We start from the raw sequence: 15,632 nt of genomic DNA on the forward strand, positions 1-15,632 counted from the left end.
GTTGCGGGGATTCACTTAGTTAATGAGAAACCACTCATGAAATATGAAACAGCATATGATTCTGATTCTAAGAGGAATTTAAAGTTTATTTGATGAAAATTGGTTTTGAAATGGCTGAAATATCTAAAACAAAGTGATCCTAATAAAAGGTGGGACCCACCTTTTATTAGGATTGCTTTGCTTTACTTTGTCTTTGGATATCTCAGCTATTTCAAGACTGATTTTCATCAAACAAACTTTTAATTCCTCTTAGAATTGTATGCTCTTTAATAATCACAGAGTGAATTCTAAGTATCCTCACCACAACCAATGCTATACCATCCCTTTAATACCAACATTTCATGCACTATGCAAATGAGGAATAAAGCCAACTGGCAATCTTACCAAAACTGTCGTCATTGGTAGTATGACCAGAGCAATTTTATTGGTAAGCCTACTGAAAATGACATCCATGCAAGTATTTAAAAATATTGATTTGATAATATTAAAATAGTCATTTTTTCTGAGTTAATCATCCAGCTTTGCTTTCAGAATTCATGGATCTGTTGTCCTTGAGGTGTATTCCTTGATTAGATTTAGGATTACAAGGTTTGTTGTTAGAGTGCAGTTGTTTCAATCCTAATGCGTATGCTATTGATGCGTACAGTGTACACTTACATGTACGTGTAGTTCTCATTCACAGAAAAGTCCAGCATGAAATGTGCATGTGAATATCAACTGATACAATGACTGTAAATACATGTAGCCCTCTGTGAGTTTTCTTGACTAAAATCTGAATCACCAGTCCCCCCCCCCCTCTCTGACATTTTCCAGGCATTCTAAGCAGTTTGCTTAAGAGTCAGATTTCAGTTCCCCAAATCCTGCACAGAATGGAAGTGTTGTACCAATGTATTCAAATGTTCTCCCAGACACAGTGCAGCCAAGCACTCGCAGTGTACATGTAGGCAGGCTAAAAATGTCTTTTCGTTGCCCTGTGATCTGAATGTGTTCTCCATGGGTTTGGAAACCTTTCATTCAAGTCCTTCACATGTTAAATCACTTTCCACTAGCTCCTGGTTTACACTGCTTATACTGAGTTGAGATGCTCGAGGCAGTATCTTTATCTGGACTCAGAGATCCCCTCAGTTTTGTAGAAATGATGAATTTTGATTGATTCTACACCTGAAAGCACTGAACACAGAATTTGTGAATTGAAAAGATACTTGTGTCTACCCTTGCTTGCATGGCCATGTGGTTTACATTGTTTTCTCTGATGCTGTATTTACAAACTGCATCACCACACTTGTTTTTTATGTTTGCTCATTACAGTAATGAAAACAAAACAGCCTCAGTTATTATGGTCAGGGTACCGAGCTAGAGCATTTCACTATGCACACTGTAGCCTTATTAATTTAAGATCAAATGTTTATCATGTGCACTTCTTTCTTGTTTCCGACATACACTGTACACCGTATCACTGGGTTTTACTTACAGCTGCCCAGTCTGTAATCTCATTAAGTAAAGTAGAAGATAATCTAGGGTCAAGGATCATTTGAGTGATGACTGCATTGATAATTTGTAATCAAATTTCATGTTTGTATAGTCCAGTCACAGGCGGACTGATCTAACCTTGTTTTGTCATTGTGAGAGACTAATCAGGCGATGTATGCACATTGACATAAGCACTTCATTCACTGGAGCAAATACAGAAAGAGGCTTACAGTTTGCTACTTTCTACCTCTTGCACAACAGTAAAACCAATATCTGTAGTGCAATTTTCTTGCATATATCTGTAGTGCAATTTTCTTGTGTGATTTTGGAATCGATCTTGGAACAGTCAGTAGTCATAGGTAATGGTACAGTATGAAATTTTGCTGGTTATATAATGACTTCAGAGGTGTTTGACAGAGTTGTATTGAACTCCAGACATGGATAAAGTATTTTGCAGGGCAAATGCATACCTGGCAGAACATACACTGTATCATGATTACAACTATATTACACGTTGTACAATTGTATGTATGGTGTGTACATTTGAACAAAAAGGATACAACATGACATAGTCATAGTTAATGTGGAGACTCACACTGTAGATACATAAGCACTCATTGCTGTGACATCAGTTGTTATGGTTTTAGTGTTTGTTTTCTTTATTTAATTTGTTTTCCACATTAGGATTCATCCGAAATATTAAAATTCAGTGGAATTGTAATCGGACATTAACATTTACAGCAATGATAATTGAGATGACAGTTTTGGGCACAGTGTTGCAACAGTCTGACATCAAACATCAACATAAGACTGCCAATTGGCTGGTCGGCATTAATATTTCGCCATCTTCTGATCAAATTTAGGCAGGCTTGGTTTTGAATTAACCTTTGCGAAAAATACTAACACACACACACATACACAAACACCAAAAATAACAAGAAGAACTAAAAACCTGAATGTGACTAGGATAACAGTCCCTAAAACTCATGATAACACATTTTATAGATTGTTAATAATGAATTCCTGGGGAAGTGAAAAAAAATGAAATTACGTGCCAAGTTTGGAAAGGTCAAACATTGAACTGCGATGAGTGTTGGAAGCATTCACAACCCTGTGGTATTAGTGTATAGTGTACAATTTACATTCTTCAGGAATGCTGTCAAGAATGTTCTGTGTATATATATATATATTTTTAAAGTTCTTGTCTTTTGTTCTCCAATTTTGCTGAATTTGAAGTCATTTTTGGTCATCTTCCTTCACATAATTTCTGCTTTTCTTTTGATGATATTTTCACATCTTCTCAAGTGGGAGACTTGCTGTAACATTTGTTTACCTTAGTCAGTTACCCTCTCTGTGTTACAGTGTAGGTGCAGTGCAAGTGTATAATGTGTGTTATGATATGTCATCTGCCTCACTCACAGATTGGTATTGCTTCATTATCATTCTGTCTATGCAGTGCATCAGTAAGCTGTTGTTTTCTGTGTTGTACGTGCATCAATATGCTCACAAATTACATTATGTAGAAAAAAAAAAAAAATTCTGTCTCAGTCGCCCAAGATATAGCTATCTCTACCACGCATCCTGCCAATTTTAGCTGTCAACAACCGTCCTCACCCTCCCCCCTCACTCTCCATCCCCTGACGATGTTGCTTTCCCTGAAACAGACACATGTGGTATGTCATTAGCCATGCTAAATATTAACTGGCACATGTAGATTGCTAATTGCCGGTACAAATTATCTGTGTGTCTACTCTCCCCTCTGCTGCGAGGCCCCTCAGCTACCTGTACACATATATCCGATAGGTTGTCCGTCGTCTGGGGTAATGGATTATTTCTCCGCGCATTGCTGTGCATTTCGCTATGAATAAGTTAGCATGAATGCAATGGCTTGTAAGTCGCAGTGGTGTGTGCCTGTGTCGGTGCTGAATAATAAAAGAGTTAATTTTCTAGGGGTCAATCAGAGGAGGGTGCACACTGTATACGTACATGTAGCTGCCCAATATAATTGCATTGTTTGGAAACCTCTCAGCTTCTTGTAGCTCACTTGCAAATCTTTTAACAGGCATTGTAGTGTAGGTTAGCTTGAACATGGAGCTTGGGTCAATGCATGTTAATATTTAACATGCAGTCATCTAGTCAGGGATGCACACAAACACACACACACACTCACACAAACACATGTAGCCCGATATAACATCCATTCTATAAAACATGAACCAATGTCTTCTTGGCCCATACCTCTTGGTGTATTCACCCTCTTCTCTCTTTCTTTAATGTGCTGTAGTTGCAAAGGCTAGCAGCAAGCATCAAATATACATAGGCCTTGGTAGATGAAAGCAATTTTGATAAATCTACACAGGTCAGCAACGAGGCAGTTGGCGATATAATGCTTGTGGCTTTTCCAGAGGGACAGAGGTCTCCACGGCAGTCAAGATACGTGGTCTGATCAGGTCTTGATTGGGATATCTTGAATATTGTAATAGGGATGGCATTTGCACTATGGTATATGCAGTCAGGTTTTAAGTGCATTTTTAGGTTCCATTTAATGGACATTTGGACAAAGGGAAATCATAGATTTTTTTACAAAATTATTTTTTTTTTTCTACATGGTAATACTGATGTTTGGAAACAAGATATTAGAAGGGACATTTACTATGAAAAGATTAAAAAAAAATCACTTTTTTTTTCCGTTCAAGATAACCATTGACAACAACAATCATGTTCAAGTAAGGTTTGACGCTATAGGCCTACATGTATACACATGTATATTAAAAGTGGTTGTACAATTGATTGTCAAAATACTGGCTTTAGTATGACATACTATATGTCTGGTCACGTGGATATTGATGATTGATGTATCAAACGCTGCATTAAAATTGGAGGGGAAAATGTAGTTTATGAACATCACCTTGTTATCCCGGTTAAATACAAGTACAATGTCTTTCTTTACATGTGTTTGTTTGTTTTGCTGTTTCTGCTACTTGGTACTATAAAAGTGGACATATTTGCAGTGTGGAATTTTTTTGCCCATTCTGTGCGACCAGAAACTAGCAACAAAATAAATGTACACAAATATTTTTGCTTGTGACATACATGTTGCAATACAATTAATGTTTTGATTCTGTGGAATGAAACACATGGAAAATTAATTTTACCCAGCCAAGCTCAAAAATTACTTGCACAAAAATATCCACTTTTATCGTATTGAATGGCTGTACCCATGATGGAGAATTCTGTTTACCGGTACTGTAGAAGTAGAAATTTTCGCGGTGTTGAAATTTTGCGCATTTTGCGCAACCAGAAACTAGCGCCAAAAATAAAAGCACGCGAATATTTTTGCTTGCCGTATAGTTCCTGTTTGGGATGTCTTGATTCCGCGGAATTAAAAACACGTTAGACACTTCTTACCCCGCCAAAGCGCGAAAAATTAGTCGCGTGAAAATATCAACTTTCATGGTAACTTTAAATCAACACATCTTTCAGTTTGATTTTCATCTGTGGATGATTCAAGACGTTGCATAATTAAGTAATTGCAGGACATTTTGACCTGTCAAAGACTCTTCATGTGTCACGTACCACCCCATTTCCTGGGGTACCAAAGACACCATAATGAACATGTTCCATTTGGTTAGTTAGCTGTAAATGTCAGAGACCCATTATCATAAATCCACATGAACTAGATTTTTCACACCCCAGAGCTCTTTAGAGGAAGGAAGGTTTTTTATCGGTGTGTACAGGTGAAAAACTGAGCTCTCATTCTCTGTTAGAGAGAAGAAAGAGAGGGAAAGAGAAGAAACCTTTGACAAGAAATTCTAACCCCTGCTCTTTCTCCCAGCTCTTAGACCCACATACCAGCTTCTATCGGTGTGATTACTCAAGCACAGAGCCACGCAAAATTGATTACTTCCCCTATAACTTCCTGTATGGCTGCAGTGTCAAACTCGGTGAGAGTGGCAAATTAACTTGCCTTCAACCCCTCTCCCCGCCCCGCCCCCCTTCCCCCCCCCCCCACTTTACCACTCTCCTCTGCCTATATGCTTCCAATTTATGGCCCTGCACTAAGTAGAGGACAGTCATAAATTATGCCTGGCTCTGGAAACTTCAAGTTCACTTGAGTTTCCGCCACATGCTGTAGGACATTGAAGACGGTAGTTTGGTGGGATAACAGCAATCTGTTTGGTCATGCAGGGCTCTCCGTACACACACGGTGTGTCCTGTTATCAGTGGTATAACAGAGAAAGCCACGTTGCTTATACTGTAGATATGCATGTGTTTGTTTGGGTGGGGGGGGGGGGAGAAAGGGCTTACGGGTGGGGGGGGGGGCTCTACCTTGTTAGAATGTAAATGTATCTCTTCACAGTATAATGATTTGAGTTTGGGTTAGATACAGTTAAGTACTAGTGAGAATCTCAAGTGAGAATGGCAAATTAAAGGGAAGATAAACCCCAAGAACAATGTGGATTGAGTGAAAGCAGCAACATTAGTAGAACACATCAGTGAAAGTTTGAAGAAAATCGGACAATCGATGCAAAAGTTATGAATTTTTAAAGTTTTGATGTTGGAACCGCTGGATGAGGAGACTACTAGAGGTTATGACGTATGAGTGGACAACAATACCAAGAAAATATAAAGAAAATTCTGCAAAAATCCATTTTTCATGAAAATTACAAATTCCATCAACTTGATATTGATATATGTTAAGGGTAGCAATTATTCCCCCTGCTTTCTGAAAGCGGTTGGTCCATTGTTTTTTCATAATTCTAGAAAAGTGAATTTTTGTTGAATTTCCTTTATATTTTCTTTGTATTGTTGTCCACTCATACGTCATATCCTCTAGTAGTCTCCTCATCCAGCGGTTCCAACACCAAAACTTTAAAAATTCCTAACTTTTGCATCGATTGTCCGATTTTCCTCAAACTTTCACTGATGTGTTCTACTAAAGTTGCTGCTTTCACTCAATCCACATTGTTCTTGGGGTTTACCTTCCCTTTAACTTGCTTTCAATGAATTTAATGCAAAGTACACTGTACATAAAGAAAGCTGCCCATGTGTGACAACAGAATTCTACAATGATTATGTAAGTACATACTTGAGTTTAATCTTTTGTGCATTGAGATTTTATGCACAAATGAAATCAAGACACAAATCTGAATCTCATGTCAAACAAACTTTTTCACCGCTCCCCCTCTCCTTCCCCATCTTCCTCCCCCTCCTCCTCCCCTCCCCTTCCTCCTCCCCTCCCCTCCCCCATTTAACCTTTTGTTGTATGGTGAACCGAAGCAAGAGTTATAAACAAATACTGGACGAGATTTTTTGAGGTTCTTATAGCCAGCACATGTTTCAGAATTATGCTGTACTTAAAACCTGCTGGTTACCTGTTGAACTTTCAGTAATTAATTGGGGGGGGGGGGGGGGGATGGGAAATTCTGCTTGTTATCAGCTGTGAATTTCACCATCCATATTCAAGACTGTAATGCGAAGAACCCGATGAATATCGCAAATGCGAAACTGCATATCTCTGAAATGTTTGCTGCCCGAGTGCACAAGTCACCTGAGCATGGTTAGTGCAGCAGTGTGCACCTTAACCCGTTGAGGATGAGTCCCAAGTATACTCGGGCAAGTGTCTATGGGAAATGCGTGTTGCCGCAAAATCAGTCCGTCCTCAAGAGGTTAACACGGGGCAACGCAAAGTAATATTCATTAGTGTCAAATAGAAAGCTTTTCAGACTGTGTCTCAACATTTTATTGCTGTTAAACAGTTTGGAGTTGCCCAGTGGGTGAGGGGAGTAGTACATTTTGCTGAGATCATTGTGCCTATTCACACTTGTACATAGTATGGTGAAATGCTGAGCTGTATTTTGCATGGTATTTTGTAATGTGAACACAAATACTCAGTAAATAGGATGGTATAGCAGACTTTCCACGAAATAGGCATGAGAGATTTGAGTGTGAATCGTGTCATGAAATACCACCCTACTTACAGCAGTGCGCTTCTCACATGACCTGTTACATTTCCCTGTCTTCTCCCTGTAGATGCGCCTGCACAGCGCTAACCTCAGAGAGGGCGTACATGTACTTTTGGGCCAGAAATGCCATGGTATTTTGTGAATGAGAATGGAACCAACTGAAATAGCATGGTAATTAAAGGACAAGTCCACCTTCATAGACATATGTGGATTGAGTGACTGCAGCAATATTAGTAAAACACATCAGTGAGAGTTTGAGGAAAATTGAACAATCCGTTCAAAAGTTATGAATATCTGAAGTTTCTGCACAGTCACTGCTGAGATGAGAAGACTAAAAATGTACTACAGCTTGTGATGTCACATGCCTAGAACAAAAGAAGGAAAATATAAAGAGAATTTCACAAAATGTCATATTTTGAAAACAATATGCATTACCTTGACTTGTTACTGATGTATATTATGGGTATTAGATATTATTCCCCCTGCCTTTGAGAAAGAGGCAAGTCAAGAGCTCTTTTACTAGGCAAGAAAAGTGAAAATATGTTGAATATTCTCTATATTTTCTTCATACTGTTGTACACATGTGACATCACATGCTGCAGTAGTCTTCTCATCCAGCAATGGCGGCACTGAAACTTCACAAATTCATAACTTTCAATGGGATTTTCCGATTTTCCTCAAACTTTCTCTGATACATTGTATGTCCTACTAATATTGCTGCATTCACTCAATCCACATGTATATGAAGGTGGACTTGTCCTTTAAATACCACAGTAATTCTAATGTGAATGCACCTATTATTGGAGTTTTACAGAGGGTCATAGAAAGGGAATATTGATCAAAAAAATTCACAACATTCCCTCATGAGAGCGTGCCTCTGAAATATGCCTGATATGAAAGGAATTCAGATGAGATGTATCTATCTACCTACCTTCAAACTAACATGAATTTTAGACTGATATGTTCACATTATGAAATAACAGGTGACTGATTTTCACTACACATAAATGTATTAACTTCTACTCTATACAGGTTCCATTCAAGCATAAAAATGGTTAAAACTGTAGCACTGCATTTTAGTTTATTTCATGATTTTTACTTTGTATACTCTGTACAAAGCCAGTACATATTGCAGTGTGTAATACATGCCACGGGGATTATGTTTCTGCAGAAAATCTCAAAAAAATTATTATGTAGCTCAGTATAAACTGATCATAACTTTGGACATTCTTGGTGCTTTTTACCAGAATAGTCATAGGGTACCGGTAATATAGATAATAGCATTTTGTTTGAATGTAAGCATGACCATAGATTGTCATAGCACTGCATGATACGTACAGTATTTAGTATAGACTAAAAAGTCTTAAATTGTTGTAACAACAGAAAAAAAAAACTGGAATTAGTAGTCAGCACTCTTTTTTTGCTATGTTCACACTTTGAGTTCGAAAAAGTTTGCGGATTGTTCCCTTGATGTTGATCATCAGTAGGCTACTTTTTATTCCTATCAGATTGCAAAGTTGAAATGTGCATTTCACTCATCTCAAAATGTCACATAAAGTGGGACATTCTATGATGTATGTTTTTGCATGTACAATGTGATTTTTATTCTACAGTGCTGAGTGCTTGTGTAGGCATGTAGGCTTGTTATCGCAGCGATTTTTGTGTGTTGGGACATGATTTGTATGCATAAATCAGGTGCACTGGTCTCCCTGGGCCTCATTTGATTATGTTGCGAATGATTTACTTTTAGCAATCATTCATCAATCATCTTTCTAGGGATGAAATAGTATTGCAGGGGCGGATCCGGGAATTCCGTAAAGGGGAGGGGCCTTTACAAAAATTAAAGGGGGAGGGATCATGTGCCCCCACATATTTTCTTTTTCTTTCTTTTGTTTTGACAAAAAAATAAAGAGGAGGCGTGCGCCCGATGCGCCCCCCTCTGGATCTGCCACTGATTTGTAAAACTTTAGAATTTTGCTTCGTCTTTATATTTCTGTGTTTCACATGTATTCATACTGAATGTGTGTATCCCTTTCATTACCATTTTGAAAAGTGGACACATTTGCAGGAAACTGTTTAAAATTTGTTCCAGAGGGTTGATGGCAAATATACTCAAGGATTCTATAGATGGTATTGAAAAACTTAAATTCGACCCAACTAAAACACACACACAAATGCACAAACACATACAAATGCATAAAGTCGTGCAGGAGACAATGTTTGCACAAAATAGCCAGCAGGGATATGCATGTCTGGGACTAATTGAAGTGTTTTTCTCCCTCATTTATGAAACCATTCCTATTAGCAACACCTTTGCATAGTTGACTATATTTTCATCAAACTTTTTCTCCTAACCTTTGCGAGTTCAGGTTGCATGCTATTGTACATGTCTGCTTGCATGAGTTTAAGAAAAAGGATTTCAAGTCCTCCATTTCATTAAAAAAGACCCCCATAAGAAAAGACAGAAAAAGACTATAAAACAAAACTAACTACTATATGTATGCATGTATGCACAACCTTTAAGAGTCAAATTTTGCCCTGAGGTCACAGCTAAAGAACTGGGGCTCTCCTGGTTGTTGTTGTGGCTAGTCACTTCTAGGGATGTATGCATAGAAACTCAGCACTGAAGAGGAAGCTGTTTTGATGAAGACTGCGATGTAAAACTAAAGTAGCCTAGCTTATCACAACCATTTCGAGCACAATTAGACCCCCTCCCCAAAAATGAAGAAGGAGGAGGAGAGGGGGGGGGGGGGAGGAGAGGAGGAGGATGAAGAAGAATAGGAGGAATGGGAAGAATGAGGGAGATGGGTAGGGAAAAAAAGAAGAATGAGGAGGAAGAAGAGAATTCAAGAAAGAAAAAGAAGGAAAAGAAGGAGGAAGATGGGAAGAAGAAGTAGCTGATGTTTGCAGTTTCCACTGATTTATTTTCTTTATTCTGTTTTACTGAATTTCCAGTAAAAATGATTTTCTCAATGGAACGGACTTCCCTTGAACATCAATACAAGCTACTGTTACATACAGTGCAAGTTGAATCAACACCGGGCAGTATCACTTACAGTGAAACATTGCTGCGCAAACAAGTCTATCCTTTTCAGTGTGGTGTACTCTTTTCATGGACAGTAATACTCCAGGAGGAGGTCATGTTACATGAAAATATGGAAACAATCATGATGGAAGTTTGAAGCAAAGCAGGACAAATATATCCAGGTATAGCGATGAGTTGGAAAGTCCTCTTCCATGTACACATTGTCTCTCATGCACCACGAGTACTCCGCTTTTGTCATACATGGTATCACTGCCACATGTTTTTGTTTTTTGTTTTTCACAAAACTGTCCATATTTTTGCATGATATGCAATGAAGTTTCCATTTTCTGTGGAGAAACATTTTTCCTGGGCGTTCAGTCAAGGTGCACATAAAGGACTGTTCATTATCTGAGAATGAAAAATCCAATTTGTCCGCATGAAAAATTCTAGAAAATTCAATTTAGGGGCCCTTTGTGTGTACAAGGTACAAAGGAATGAGGAAGGCCAGGCAAGGAATGCTATAGATCATAGCAATATTACTGGGTTGATTGTGGCCTACAGCCATCATGTTTGGTGGTGTACTGACATTCAGGGGGTTAACTTTTTTGTTACGTGTATATGCTATTCCCTCCCCCCTCCCCATAGTGGGCAAACACACAGTCTGTGCTGAGTTTTTGTCTGATGTGTCATTGGCCGTGTTTATGCTTCCCCTTTTCAGGCCAGAATCAGCATTTTGGTACGCGTTTAGTTTAAAATGCGGTTGCATCCTTGCTCATTTTGATAAACGCTGTTTCAAAACGTCGTTTCAAAATGCACAAAATAGTGCGTTTACCATCGGCGTTTCTGACTAATCACGTTTGACGGGAAGCATAAACGCAACTCACACCACAAACGCGTTTAAATTACGTCATCTCCATCGCCTTTCCGGTTCACTTGAAAATGAGCGCGCCAGCAGACTAGTCGACCTTGTACTGTGCTGCGCAACACAATTTGCAAGTGCTGATCCCTCGAGCTCCCTGTTGGTACATTACTGTACATGGTGACAGACATATTAATGCATGAAGAGCTCACTTATATTATCATACATTCCGATTTTGTCAACGATTTGTAGATGAAATACTCATAAATTCCCATCATTGTGTACAGTTCATGTATTAGTAAAGCAATTATATTAGACATGCGACGGAACATGAACAATGTACACACTCTGGCCAGAACTTCCAAAAAAGCGTGCGCCCCAATTTGACCTGCCTCTGCTGAGGTCAGCGAAGCAATCGCAAACTCTCTTTCCAAGACTCAAAGAAAGTGAGCATAAACAGTGCTCCCGTGAACGGCGTTTTGAATCAGCGTTTCAAAACGCCGATTCTGCCTTCGCAAATTGAGCATAAACACACCCATTGTCTAATAATACACAATACTGTGCTTTCTGAATTAAAGGGAAAAGTTATGAAATCTAGATAGAGGAATTTGATGTCTTTGTATGCCACGAAATACTGTGAAACGTGATATTTTTGCGGCATGGTATTTTCGCGAATTGGAGTCGACGGCCTCTTTTGTGGCATGAAATTTTTGCGAATTGCCACTCATGTGCAGTGCATACAGTGTAGACAAGAACTTTCATGTGCATTTTATTTTTGCGACCCTTGGCGCTCGTGAAATTCGCGAAATTAAAATGTACGCGAACATTCCTCGTTTTGCAGTAATGAAAATTGTTAAGTAATGTACATCCCTATAGACAGGTCTGGTCTTCCTTTGCACTGGCTGGATGTAGTGGATATGTGTTTGAAGACTTGTATGTTAACACCTGGTACAGTACAGTATATGTGAGTTACGAAAACATTAATGTCCATGACACTTAAAATGACCTTATAGCTGTCAATGTACATAATTAATTGCAATCGCTGTACAGATAATTCAAAGCACAAGTGCATTCTTGGCAAATAAATGAGTACCAGTAGCTGTTAACATTGAAATTCAAGTTTCCAATTTTTCCCAACGAGTGCTAGAAAGCCAAATTTCTGTGCATTGGTGATTTATCTTTCTATCTTTGTCTATTAGTTTTTGTTGATAGTGTTACATTGAATGAAACATTAACTTTCATTTTAGCCCTTTTTCTTGACATAATTGTTACAGTTGCAGAATTTTCAATATCCTCGTAATTGGTGCTGATTTTCAAATTGGCAACACACTGGAAAAAGGTTAAAATTTCTGTTTTCTTTGTGATTTTATTCAGATTGAATTTTCAGTGAAATACAGAAGAGCCAGTTTTATGATGAAAAGGTAACAATTTTTCTAAATTAATAGCTTCAGTTGATATGAGCATTTTTTTCCTTCCATTAAAATTGGGCATATAGTAAGGAATATGTACTCTTAAACAAACTGATTATTTATTGGTCTATGCAATTTATCATCTTCAAAACTTATGCATTATAATTATGTAACGGTTTCATTTAAAATAATTCTTTATTGTTCACTGACTGTAATAAATGAACCAGAAGATATCTCTAAGAAAATGTAGAGTGAATACACATGGCATCCCTTTCATATGCCAATATGTGGTGAAGACCATACAAAATGTGTCCAATTTTGCCAACACACAAATTGTATGAATCATGCCAATTTCAGTTGCACGACATTTGGTGATGTTTCGATCAAGTGCAAATAAACATTGCCTTTCAATTCATATTTTTTTCATATGTTTTAGTGTATCCAAATTCATTTAAACATGCAGCAAACATGAGGACTTTTCTTTCAAATCAAAACAAAACCTATGACAGAATATTGGTTTTCTATGATGTGTAGAGTGAGAAAACAAACATACATGCTCACACACATGCATACACATTTTTTTTTCCTCAAAAGTAATCAATGTACGTATAACACAGCTGTATCGCCAAGGAACTGGTCAATGTTCATATCTTTCTGATTGCAGTTTGCCATTGATTGAATGTTACAACCAGTAGCAGTTTTTTTTTTTTTTTTTTTGATGAAATTTGGTTTGGATACAATGCTTGGACACCAGTTTATTTTAAATACAGTTGTGCTCAGTGTATTGCATTGATTGTATAAAAATGAGTTTGTCTATAGATTTGTGTGTGTGTGATCCTGGCAGAAACTGAGCTAGTGGGTGCATGTTCCATCATGCGTTTACACATAGTGGGTATTCATAAAGCAGATTCTGTATTTTTTCATTGCAGTCTTATGGAAGATTTTGGCACAAGTATGTAGAATTGTTCATTGTTTGCAGAGCATAGACTACTGTAACTTCCCATTGCATGACAGTATTTCCAGGATTTTAGGACTGATGATTTTTGATTTTCTAAGGATGTAAACATTTTAGAGCTGTGTAGCTGATTCATTCAGTTTCCTAAATGACTTTACTATCCACATGTATCTGGAATAATACCGCAGAGTTAATATCTGTACTACTACATACATGTAGCACTCCTGAAGTTTGTTTTGTGGAGAGGATTTGCTCTTTCTGCATTATTCACTTGAAATCAGTCCTTCGGGTAAGTGTATATCGTGTTTATACTAAAATTTGTATTTTAGAAAGAAGTAAATGTGAAGTTACATACATTCTTTGCCATATGTGGATAGCTGCCAATGATATTATTTTCACAGTTGTTCGTCTTGCTACATGTAATGCCATTCTGTGACAGATGCAAGCACCTTTACATATACTGTACATGTGTACATGTGTACTTGGTATTTCTTGATGAATACATTTGGTATTCACTGTTGGATGTCATCACATTTTTTTCTCTTCTTTTGAATAATAATGACGGTATGCGGTCATGAATTTGAGACTGCCTGATTAATCTTGTCGTAAATCATTTGGGACCTGTTTCAGAGAGGTCTGCAGACATTAGAAGCTGCAGTAATTCCAGTTGCCATGGCAACAACTAGGAAGCAACCAATCAATTGTGAGCATTGAAGTGATTTCCTTGGTGACTTATTATTGCACCTTACTATAATTTGCAAATTTATGTCTCTATGAAATTGGCCCCAGAAGGTCAAAGGATGCATTGATCGTATGCTCTACCATAACTGTGGAGGTCATACTGCTAGAGTTTTTAAGTGGTTAGTACATCCAAGGTACGAGTGTATGCTAATCCGGTCCAATCCCTTGTCTTTCCACCTGTGTTCTGTTAATCCACCCATTACATGACGGCCATTTCAAATTGCCATTTACAGTTTATGCGCGCAGGCAGGTTGCCAGTGGTTTAAACTCCTTTAGGACTGCCATCTCACCATGCTGTATAGGCCTACTCTATGTATGCAAGTATCATGAGCAGGTTGCTGATGGTGTTGGCAGGGTTAATGAAGAACTGCTTTTTCATCCCCCTTTCCTTAAGGGTGTACATTAGAATGAGTGCATTTCAAAATGGGGAAAGTGGTCACAAAAGTAGGATAATTGTATCGCAGCCTAAGTAAGAATGGATCTCCCCACATTGGAGAAAGTGTGCATTGCTCTTAGAATGTGCATTGTCCCCATAGACCTGCATTCATTGACTACATTTGCAAATTATATAGTGTATGCATGACCTGCTCTTGGAGTCATCAACCAAGAGGTATCATTAACTGTACATGTATACAACATGTTCAAATGCATGTCACAAAATTAATTTATGTGTGTAAAGTTACAGCCTGCATTAAAGTACTTAATCCAGTAACATTTTATGAGCGGTTTCCGAACCCTCTAGTAAGTGTTAAGTATGTGCTGGGGGGGGGGGGGGGTGGGTGTTGGAGCGATGGGGAGGTCTGACATCAAAGTAGAAAAGAGATGAGATCGATGTCATGGTGCAGAAAGAACCCCTGGCCAGGAAATTGTATATTCCTCACAGCTGAGAGAAGAGATGTAATGTAGGAGGATGTCAACAGAGACCACTGAGCACATTGCTGAGCAAACAGTCTCTGCAATGTGCAGAACACATACACATGTACATATTCCCCGTGTTTAGTCCCGTGTTAGCTCCCAATCTACTCACACTCATGATGCTCTACTGCAAATGTAATGGAAACAAACTGACTAAGATGGAGACAGTACTAGGACAGAAAGAGAGAGATAGAAATATATAGATGAATAGAGAAAGATAGAGAGAAAGAGATAGAAATATACAGATGGATAGGGAAAGACAGAGAGAAAGAGATAGAAATATACAGATGGA

The 15,632-nt window shown here is 38.2% G+C and overlaps 1 protein-coding gene across 3 annotated transcripts in view; it reads left to right on the forward strand.

Moving 5' to 3' along the window:
* LOC140231010 (uncharacterized) overlaps positions 1-15,632 on the forward strand; it is a 206,314-nt gene that overhangs the window by 8,289 nt on the left and 182,393 nt on the right. The window lies entirely within an intron of this gene.

This window comes from Diadema setosum, chromosome 7 (genome assembly GCF_964275005.1).
Source record: "Diadema setosum chromosome 7, eeDiaSeto1, whole genome shotgun sequence".
NCBI lineage: Eukaryota > Metazoa > Echinodermata > Echinoidea > Diadematoida > Diadematidae > Diadema > Diadema setosum.